At 36.4% G+C, this 12,099-nt stretch overlaps 1 long non-coding RNA gene across 1 annotated transcript in view; it reads left to right on the top strand.

The window, feature by feature from the left end:
- LOC135274157 (uncharacterized) overlaps window positions 1-11,840 on the top strand; it is an 89,169-nt gene extending 77,329 nt beyond the window's left edge. The window contains exon 4 of the long non-coding RNA XR_010341937.1: window positions 11,510-11,840. This is a non-coding gene — a long non-coding RNA (uncharacterized LOC135274157). The remainder of the gene's footprint in view (window positions 1-11,509) is intronic.
- The last annotated feature ends 259 nt before the right edge of the window (window positions 11,841-12,099 follow it).

Genomic DNA, 12,099 nt, shown 5'->3' with positions numbered 1-12,099 from the left:
TTACCCTTCCCACATTTTATAAGTGAAAAGACAGAGTTTTCTTCATCAATCATTACAATAATTTCTAGAATCTTGTTTTCCTTATATTTGCATAATTATGTTTAGATTTTACAAATGGCTGCTATGTGTATGTGTCCATCTCATGCCTATAAAGAATGCTTTGGTGAGGATATTAGACCTCTTTTTAGAGATGAGGAAATTTAGGCTTAATAGGTCTCTGTGACCTGACTAAAATAGCACAACTGCTAAGTGGTAGAACAAGGTATTTGGCCTGGTTTGTTCTTCAATATTTGGGAGATAGAATAGATTAATGATTTCAGAGAAGGTTCTGAAATTAGGCTGCTTGTGATACAATTCTGGCTCTCTCACTTCTGGCTGTATCACCTTGAACTGGCTGATTGAGTTGTCTTCATCTGTAAGGAGATGATTCTAAAAGTACCCACCTCCTAAGATTGTTGTTTAGATTCAATCCATTAATATATATATGGCACTGCCAGTTAGAATGGTGATCATTAAAAAATCTGGAGATAACAGATGCTGGAGAGGATGTGGAGAAATATGAACGCCCTTACACAGTTGGTGGGAATGTAAATTAGTTCAACCATTGTGGAAGACAGTGTAGCGATTTCTCAAGGATCTAGAAATAGAAATTCAATTTGACCCAGCAATCCCATTACTGGGTATATACCCAAAGAACTATAAATCGTTCTACTATAAAGACACATGCACACGTATGTTCATTGCAGCCCTGTGTACAATAGCAAAGACCTGGAACCAACCCAAATGGCCATCAATGATAGACTGGACAAAGAAAATGTGGTACATATACACCATGGAATACTACATAGCCATAAAAAAGATGAGTTCGTGTCCTTTGTAGGGACTTGGATGAATCTGGAAACCATCATTCTCAGCAAACTGACACAAGAACAGAAAGCCAAACACCGCATGTTCTCACTCATAGGTGGGTGTTGATCAACGAGAACATGTGGACTCAGGGAGAGGAGCATCACACTCTGGGGGCAGTTGTCGGGGGAGTAGGGGAGAGGCAATGGGGGGTGGGGAGGGAGGAGAGGGATAACATGGGGAGAAACGCCAGATATAGTATACACCTAAAGTAAAAGAACGAAAGAAGAAAGAAGAGAAAGAAAGAGAAAGAAAGAAAGAAGAAAGAAAGGAAGGAAGAAAGTAAGAAAGGAAGGAAGAAAGAGAAAGAAAGAAAGAAATCATCAAAATATATATATATATATGTGTGTGTGTATGGCACTTAAAACTGACCCTTACTAAGTACTCAGTAAATGCCAGCTGCTAATAATAAGAGAAAGTGAAAAATTAGTGAAAGTGAAGGAATAATTCTTTCACATTAATTTGGTTGAACAAGCCTGATTCAACACAACAATATATTCAAAAGATGACAAGGGAGAAAACACAAAATAGGGGAAATCAACCAGGCAACCAGAAAAGCAACTTTATAGGAGTAGGTTAATTAGCAGTAGCTACATGATATTCACCTACATGACACTGGGCACTGGAATTCATACTATGAATTGGAGCACAAGAGGGGCCAACAGAACACCCTGCTCTACTCCAGGACAACGTCATTGCCCTGCTGAGATGGAGAAAGGCATGTAATGATCTGATGGCTCCTCTAAGCCTAAAATGGGAAAGTCCTGTTCAACTCCCTTTATTTATTTATTTATTTATTTTTTTGAGATGGAGTCTCCCTCTTGTTGTCCAGGCTGGAGTACAATGGCACAATCTCAGCTCACTGCAACCTCTGCCTCTCAGGTTGAAGCAATTCTCCTGCTTCAGCCTCCCAAATAGCTGGAATTACAGGCATGTGCCACCATGCTCGGCTAATTTTGTATTTTTAGTAGAGATGGCATTTCTCCATGTTGGTCAGGCTGGTCTTGAACTCCCAACCTCAGGTGATCTGCCTGCCTCAGCCTCCCAAATTGCTGAGATTACAGGCTTGAGCCACTGCACCTGGCCTCAACTCCTGTTTAAATGCATTTCCTGAAATGTCCTCAAGCTCAGCTGAGATCTACTAAGTTTAAGAATTTTTTTAGTCTTTCCATAGAAAAAAACTGTAAACAACATGACCTGTAAAATTTATTGATTATTGGGTCTTCCTATGCCATTAAACAGCCAAAGGCCTGATTCTTTTAAAGGACATGGACAAGAAGAAGCAGAATTTCAGATCATTCATAATACAGCAAAATTTTGGCTGCCCACTTAAATTTCAGAAATGCTTATTGTTTGTATAAAAATAATACTATTTTAATCTAGAATCATTCAAGATATCTAAAAAAAATCTGATAGACACAATGCATATCGTCATGGATTGAACTCCTAAAATAAATATGAAGGATTGACTTACAATAAAAATCTTTCTCAAATTATTGAGAAAATATTTCTCCTTGACACAGAAGACACTTCAGGGAAAAACTTTCTATACTGGCTTTATTTTCAAGAGCTCCTGTCATTTAAGAATAAAACTTAAAATGTATTTGGTGTATTTAAATGTAATAGTTTTAAGTCACTGTGTTTTAAGCAGATAATTCTGAATTTCTATTTTGGGGAAGATTGCTATAATCATACAGTGATAATAAATTTATTGAATTTATCTATATTTAGCAAGGTACCTATCAATGGTATGTAAATAAGAATTCAGAATCAAGCTACTAGGTATAAGCTTAAGAACTACTATTCATTCACTTATTTTTATTATACTTCCAAGTCCTATTCTGATATCATTTTAGATAACCAGAAAATATATTTAGACTTTCTTAGTCAAGATCACTGTTCACTCCATAAAGTTTTCGTACTATTTTCTTAATATTTTGCAGGAAGGAGTTAAAAGATGGACAAGCTTTCATTTTCTGAGAAATATTTGTCAAATTTCTGTTAGTATATAATTCTTTAAAAAAGGTATCTATTCTCTAGAATTTGGCATTTCTTTTCATCTACAGTAAAAAATGAATAAATAACGTTTCATTTTTGCTTTGATTCCCATCATATTCAACACAAAATTGAATATTCAAATATAATCATCATTTTATCCAAGCTGTTGGAAGGATTATCTCTCTTTTTTTCTCCTCATTTTAATTTTACAAGCACAAAGGCCTGTGTGCCCTTGTATTAAATAAGGGTTTGTTTCTAAAAGCAGTCAATGCATAAGTTACCTAAAATCATTTGTACAGTTGGCATGGTGAAAATTAAAATAAACAAATAAGAGCAGTAGGGATAAATATAGTTCTGAGATCATACAGATTATAAACACCAAGAAAACAACAAAAAATACACATATTTGTGACAAAATGATTGGGAAAACTGAGTTGCAAAGCAAGGGATATTTAGAGATTGCAAATGTAAGTGAACTAATGACTTAACTCTTCTAAAATTGCATATCTAAGTGAACTAATGACCTTTCTTTCTTTCTCTTTCTTTTTCCCTGCCTCCCTCTCTCTTTCTCACTCCTTCCCTCCTCTTTCTCTTTCTTTCATTCACTCTTTCTTTCTTTCCTCCTTCCCCTCCCTCCCTTCCTCCCTCCCTTCCTTCTTTTCCTTCCTTCCTCTCTCTCTCTCTTTCTTTCTTCTGAAAGACTCTCACTACATGGCCCACACTGGAAAGCAGTGGCATGATCACAGCTCATTGCAGCCTCAACCTCCCAAGGTCTAAAAATCATCTCAGCTCAGCCTCCCGAGTAACTAAGACTACACACGTGCGCTATCATGCCCAGCTGTTTTTAAAAAAAATTTTGTGGAAAGGGGGTCTCAGTATTTGCCTACATTGGTCTTAAACTCCTAGCCTTAAGTGATCCTCCACCTCTACCTCACAAAGTACTGGGATTACAGGCCTGAGCCACTGCACCTCCCCTTACTTTTCTTAAATAGTAGTCATTGCCATGAAAATTTATAAAAATACTTGTAATGATATTATTGTTTCTTGCTTTATCCATATATTTGAAGATTTTGAACATTTTCTAAATGATGTTTTCTCTCTCAACCTATACCCAATATTCACCATAAACAAGAAGTCAGTGACTAAGTGAAACAAGGTCTTTTTCCCTAAGATGGCTCTCAGAAAAGTGAAAGGCCAGACTTTTTATTAGATGAATCCATTCATATGTGATGCCTTATGATGGCCCATGTTATCATAGCTTTAAAATCAGTATCAATTAATTTAGAGAATCCAAAAAAATTGCTGCTGTTTTTTAGAAAGCCAAAGAATAGCTATAGCCAACTTTTATGACTTTAATAACACACATTCTTTATACTCACAGATTAAAATAATATGGTGGTCAATTTCAAAATAATAAATCACATCAAAATTTGAATAACACTCCTTACAAATGAAAATATGTGATTTATAATACCATACTATTAATCTATATGCTGTATATCTTTATCAATCATCTAAATAAACCATGTTATTAGGGAACTGTTTGAATGCAAACAATCAAAGCATTTTGCTATTCTGGTTTTTTATAGCACAAAAAGTTTCTATAATATCTCAACCATAAATACCAGCATAATATAGTACAACAGAGAGACTTTAAATATTGATTGATATTTGGAGGTATTTACTTCATAACAATTCTAATTTCAATAATAACCGAAAACTCAGAAACTAAGGAAATAGTACTCTAATGAATTTAAGAATGAATTGTACTAATCAGCGAAGCTCTTTGTAAGCTCTGCCGTTTTTAATATGCTAGGTCATTTAGCACAGGGAAGAGCAAACTATTAGTTGTGGGTCAAATGAATTACCTTCTGATTTTGTAAATAAAGTTTTATTAGAACACAGTTGTGCCAGTTTGTTGATGTTACTATCCATGGCTGCTTTCTCACTACAATAGCAGAGTTGGATAGCTGTGACAGATACATGAGGCCCTCAGAGCCTAGACTATTTATACCTGCCCCTTTATAGAAAATGTTTACTGACTCCTGATTTAGAGGATGTTGAGAATGGAGGCTTTATTTCTTGCAATGATAATTGCTTTGGGATAGTTTTTTTCTTAAATACCAAAAACAGAGGAATGCAGTCATTGCCCTTCTACTTAGCAAACATCTTTTACATGAGAAGATAAACTATTTCAGCTCCAGATAATAGGATGGTTTCTTGCCAGTTTTTATCATGTACCTGATGCTATACAAGGAAGGTTATGCGGATTAATTCTCACAGCAATGCTTACAGATTGATAGTATTTTGTAGAATTATTGTACTGATGGCTCCAAATAAGGGGCTTTTATCTGTACTCTCCATGCTGTAACTGTGTAGTCTCCATTCGCTTTGACTTTGGGCTAGTCTTATGAATTGCTTTGGCAAAGTAACGTTGTGCCCAATCTGAGCCTAGATCTCATGCTTTTTGAGCTCTGCCACTGTCATGAGGACAGACCCAGGCTAGTCTGAGAGACCATGTACATCAGAACTGAACAACCCAACCAAAGCTATTCTATACCTGCTAGTTTTCAACTAATGTACCAGATGAGTATATTTGTCTGAATAAGCCAATGTGAGATTAGTCAAGTCCAACCTAAGCTGAAAAATAGTAAATGATGATTGTTTTACACTGTCACGCTTGTGGATGGTTTGTTAAACACCAAAAGCTAACTAATACAGCAGTGTTTTATGTTCCATTTTACAGGTAACTAAACTGAGGCAGCATTAGGTTAACTAATTTTACTGAGAATGCACAGCTATTAAGTCGATTGGTAACAATCATAATAATATAACAAATAAAATTAATATAAATAATAAAATAAACATAAGAACAAAAGTTTAAAAGAAACTTATTATAACTAATGAGACAAGATTGGTAACTAGGAATCGAACCATTACATTTAGGGTAAGAAGAACTATAACTTGAAATCACCAAGTGTGAGGACTTTTCCCTCTCCCCATTCCCGTTCGCTTGTAAAATGTAGTTGGAAGAAAATAGAGAGGATCCTATTATCGCCTCATTTGTGAGGTTCAGTAGTGCAGGGACAGGACAAATAACAGCTTTGTCTGACTGAGAGGCCGACTGATAAAGCAGTATGTTCCATCCTTGCTGTTGTAATAAAACTCCTGAAATGGTCCATAAAGCTCAGTAGACAAGAAGGAAAAAGTACATGAGCCACATGCAGATGCAACAGACATCCACGAGAGGGGCTGGAGCTAAATAAATCAGAGGTGGGGACTTACACTGACCTCAGTTTTCTAAACAGAAATTCCCCAGCAAATTTCACAAATATTTCACAAATATTTCAAGTAAAAGCACATATAATTAATATATACACTATAAAATAATAAGCTGGACACAGAGATTACAGAACGATATCCTTACTATTTTGTTTACAATGGCCAGATCACATTTTCATTTCTTATATGAAATAATTGTTTTTGAAATTCTAACGGTAGGGGTTATAGTGGTAGAGAGTAGGAAGCTAGATCGAGACTGCAAGAAATGGTGAGTGCCAGGACAGGAAACAAATGAGGCCTGCCTCACAAAACCCCGTGACAATTTCCCCAATCATAAACCAAAGGAAAGAGACATCTGTGGCCTACCTCCTCAGGAGAAAGAAACAATGAATTTTGCACAGCATAATTAATTTCATTGTATGAATTTAACAGTTATTTAAAATCTAGATTGTTTGCTATGAAACACTATCTTAGGGAAAAATAAGTAATTTCTTTAATACCAAAAAACAAAATAAAACAAAACAAAAAACTGAAGGCACTTCAGATGACCATTGGTTAAACATTAAATAGTAAAAAGTGTGATACTCATATAATACAATAATAGTATTCAACATTGAAAAGAGTTTACTATGTCAATTAAAAGAATATCATAAACTATATTAATGAAAAAAGTAAATAGCAAAATAATTGCATGATTCCATTTGTAAAAAAGTTGATAAACACAAAACTAAGCACTTTCTTGTTTAGGGATACACACATGCATTGTAAAACTACCAGAAAAGGTAATGGGATGATAAACACAAAATTGAAAGTAGCAGCTACCTCTGAATGAGAAACAAAGGATTTGTTACTTGGGATGGGCACATGGTGGCTTTCAAAAGCATTGATGATGAGTTTCTATTGCCAGGTAAGCACAGCTGTGCTCACTTTTAATATTACATATACCTTATATAAGTTACATATAGCGTAGAATTGACACATTTACTATAAGATAGTATCCTTTCACCAGGTTGATTAGTACATTTGTTTCCATAACAAATATAAAATATTTTTTCCTAGTGCTTTCATATAAAATAGTGTCACTGACCTTGAGTAAGTGACAGTGAAATGTGGTCTTCATCCATTTTGAGAAATGACCTATAAAAGCAATCTTTGGTCCATAAGTACTAAACCAAAGGTGTGTTAGTATGAAGCGTTCAGTGTCCCTTTTGTTTGTTGTATGTCACGCACAACATAATTTAATTCTCTTTGAGACTGATTTGGCAAATAAAAGTGAACAGATATTCAACTAAAAGGAGCAAAGAACATGTAACAGTTCTACAGCCAATGCAGTTATGCATTAAAAAAAAAAAAGGAACACATCCAGTAAGCTGCGCTTTACATCCTAATAAACTTACAATAAATATCTCTTTGTCACCTTCAGAAAGAGTGCAAAACTCTGTCTCCTTGGCACTAAGTACTCCTGCTTTAAGAGGCACTGGGAGGTGACAGAAGTAGTTGCATAAATAATGAAATGTGTGCTGGCTTCTAAGCTACTAAGAACAACAGATGTTGATTAAATTTTTATAGCTCCATGACAGATTTTCTTTCTCCCCTTCTCTTTTCCTGTGCTTCTTTTATGGTTGTTACTATTTTTCTCTCAAAAGCATAGGAAAAAGAACACAGGCACACACTTACACACAGAGAGAAACTGTGCTACTATTTTTCTCTCAAAAGCATAGGAAAAAGAACACAGGCACACACACACACATAGAGAAACTGTGCAAAAGTGCTGGTTTATCGGGACACGAGAGTACGGATCTTGTTAGACACTGTAAGTTGAACCAGACTTCTTGACAAATCCAATAGAAAAGCATCTTGACCTACAATGCAGTTTCTTTGTAATTTATGATTGCTTTCTGGAATAGCTCAGAGAAGAGGAAATCTATCTGGTAAGAAAAACTCAGTTGAGACAGGCTAAAGACCAACACACAGGGGCCAAGATTCTGAGAGCCCCAAACTCCCTCTAACTCTGATTTTGTAATTAGAAGGTGAAAAACAGAGACAAAAAGGTATTTTGTAGGGCAGAAGGGTAGTTTATGATGTTTCTCTTTTGATGGATTACCTGCTATCTGGTACAGCGACTGAGAGAGACCACAAGGTTACAGGGAACATAAACTGAAGCAGAACACTGGCATTTCCAGAATTCTCCGCAGGTCCTGCAGCTTTGATACATGACTGCCTTGCTCAAGGCCATCAATTCTCTGGGCAGCACCTTGCCGGGTGGAATATGCAATTTGTATGATTATAGTTATCATTATTGCATCAAGCTGAACCACATTTTCAGCTCTGTGAACTAGAGGGAGGAGAGGCACCAGAGGGGCTTGGATTCAGACTAACAAAGAAACGGAAAGGGCAGAGGAGAGAAATTTGGGAATTCCTTTTACTCCCTTGTCTGCTTGTTTCCATTTGTTCAACCCTAGAACGCATATCTGGGTTCTAATTAGACAGATTCTGATTCAATGGCAAGTAAGGCCAAAGTGTCTGCATTTTGATAAGCACCCCTAGGTAATCTTTAGGAAATTTTTAAATGGTACAAAACTGGATACATTATGGTTGTTTCCTTATGAGATTTAAGCACCCCATAAACATTTCTCTTTTCTCTGATAAGCCTGATGTACTGCTATTGGTTAAACCTTTGGGTTTTGTTAGATGACTGAATATAAGCTCCTTGAGTGACAAGACTTTGGTTCCTCTGCCCCCAGAAGAGTGCTTAGCATGGAGTAGGCATTAGTCAATAAATACAGGTTTAATGCATGAGGTTATGCATACTCAAAGTCCTCTTTATTACTGAACATTAGATTCTATTGGCTAAAGATGGCTAAAGCCTTAACCTAAAGCTTCTCATTCATTTGCTGTATGTCCTGGGCAATAATTTTTTTTTATTTTGAGACAGAGTCTCCGTCACTAGGCTGGAGTGCAGTGGTGTGATCTCAGCTCACTGAAACCTCCGCCTCCTGTGTTTAAGTGATTCTCCTGCCTCAGCCTCCTGCGTACCTGGGACTACAGGCGCCTGCCATCACGTCCAGCTAATTTTTGTATTTTTAGTAGAAACAGAGTTTCACAATGTTGGCCAAGATGTCTTGACCTCTTGACCTTGTGATCCACCCACCTCGGCTTCTCAAAGTGCTGGGATTACGGGCATGAGCCCCAGCCTGGACAATGATTTTTAAAAATGTAGTATAGATTTATTTCAAGGTGTGTATTTCCTGGAGGTAAATAAAGCCTACGCTTCTCTCCTGAGACCACAACTCCTGTTGACAGCTGCTTTATTGGCATATCTTCCCCATTGACTAGGGTCAAATTTTCCCTTTGGGGATGAGCTCTATCGATCAAAAGAATCTATGCTCTGTGAATTTCTGAGATTGCCTGTTCTATAAGAAGAATAACAGCTGGTAAAATGGAGGTTGCAATTACATTTTGGAAAACAAATAAAAGTCTCTGAATTGATAAAAGTCAAAGGACATTCCGAATAGTCCAAATTTCGACTCAGATTGATTCAGTTTAAGCACACTATCCTCAGTATGGGGATATTCTTTCCTGAGCCACTGACTCTTGCATGTCTTATCTTTTCAATTTTTATTAATACTATTTAGGGAGCCCCATCAAGGACTCTATAGGGAGTATATAAATGTGTCTATATATCTATATTTATACCTATCTTTCTATCTGTACATATATACACATACACACACACCTATACAGACACTATAATGAAGATGTCAACAGTGACAAAACTCGGTGACTTTGAGACTATGTCACTTGAAAACACTTATTATAAGAAATCTCTAAAAATTCAAATGAAACAAACCTCTGAAAGCATAACAACATTACGTAACTTGATAATATATCATGTGAATTCATTTTTCTGGACCACTGAACAGAAGCTAGTTCATTTTGAAGATTAAATTTTCTTAATTAGATAGATGAAGTCAAGGGTCAAAACTTAGCTAGAGTATTGACATTATTAAAATGCTAGATATTTGTACTATGAGCTTAAAGAAACATTCTTTACTCAGGAGGCTAAGGCAGGGAGATCCCTGAGGCCAGGAATTCAAGACCAGCCTGGACAATGTAGCAAGACCCTCCCTCTGAAAAAACTGTTTTTTTCAATTTGCCAGGCATGGTGCCACATGCCTAAAATTCCAACAGAAAGATCACTTGAGCCCTGGAGTTTGAGGCTGCAGTGAGCTATGATCATGCCATAGTACTCTAGCCTAGGAGATAGCATGAGACTCTGCCTCTAAAAACTAAAAAAATAATAATTAATTTTTAAAGAAACATACAGGTGATCACATCGTCAATTACATCAAAACTGAAAGCTGTGTCCACAGTGCCCAGAAGTGGCATAATATAAATTTTAATTTATTTGTTAATATAACAAATTGCAAGTGATTCATAGATAACATTTTGAAGGAAGAGAGTAGGGTCTTGAGCTTTCTTAAAAAGTGACATTTTAATTGACTCTAACATAGAAGCACCTTGGAGGGAAAATACTGTTTTGCTCCAGTTATTATGGTATTTGAATGAAATGCTAGAGAAAGTTCAGTGACATTTTTCTTTTATTAGTTTTGGTTTTGCTTTTTGATTGTTTGTTTGTTTTGCTAAATACTAATTCCTGGAAAAGTACGAAAGTCAGTAATGGTTCTAATATGAGGAGACCTTAGTCTGCTCTTAGCTGAGATGATCTGAGACATATGTGCTTCTCTGTGCATGATCAAGATTGAAGAGTTATTTAATTCCTACCAAGTGTCAGACACTGCTCTAGGTTTTGGGATATAGCAACAAGCAAAGGGAAGTTCCTGATGTCATGGAGCTCACATTGTAATGGGCAATGTTAGACAATAAACGGTTACGCAATATTTCCAATGATGACAAACGCTGTGGGGAAAAAAGCTAGAAGAAAATGGTTAAGGGTTGGAGAGTGATGCCACGGGTGCCATTTTATAAATATTGGGCAGGAGCAACCCTCAAATAAGGGCCAGTCTAACAAAGACTTGATTGAAGAGTGTGAGCCACGTAAATGTCTCCAGGTAGAGCTTCACAAGCAGAAGCTATGCAGGTGCAGAGACAGTGAGTGGAAGCATAGCTGGCATTTTCACTACCAAGGAGTTAGGGCTGCTGGAGTGAACTCTGAGAAGGAAAGAATGGTGAGGTATAAAGTCAAACAGGTTAGCCAGAGGTCATATAATATGGGTTCCTCATGATCATAATATTTTGAATGAGATGAAAATTTGTTAGAGGTATTTGGGAGTAAATGACATATTCTGTTTTATTTCAATAGAATCATTCTGGCTACTATGTGAACAAAAACTGTAGCAGGCAAGGAACAGAAGCCAAGAAGCAAGTATGGAGCCAAAGAACAGGCTAAGTGAGGGATGATGACTCACTCACTGGCTAGCTGAGTAGATCTTGGGTATGTAGAAATCTACATTTCTTTCAAATGTTTTGACTTAGAGCTTCCATCTGTGACATAATTAATGGTGACTCACTCATTGGCTAGCTGAGTAGTTCTTGGGTGTGTAGAAATCTTCATTTCTTTTGATGTTTTGATTAGAAGCTTCCATCTGTGACATAAATGAGTCTCATTTCATTACCATCCAAAGTAACTACGAGCAAAGGTACCATCTCCGGCTTGACGTTATCACCAACTTATTGCCTATGATGAAGAACAGCATTACCAGAATGACAAAAAGCAATTTGTCAATTTTATTTTCATGTTTTAGTCCTATTGAATGGATGTTTATAGAGGGAGAGTATTAGCATTTAAATGATATAATGTCTGTTATACCTACTTAGGTCCATGACTGAATTTTATTCTTATGATGTAGGGAAAAGAGAACAAAGGATCTTAGATGATGGACTTGGAATTGT

This window comes from Aotus nancymaae, unplaced genomic scaffold, assembly GCF_030222135.1.
Source record: "Aotus nancymaae isolate 86718 unplaced genomic scaffold, 86718_ANA_hifiasm-v0.15.2.pri h1tg000011l, whole genome shotgun sequence".
NCBI lineage: Eukaryota > Metazoa > Chordata > Mammalia > Primates > Aotidae > Aotus > Aotus nancymaae.
This window is presented reverse-complemented; position numbering and strand designations above follow the sequence as displayed.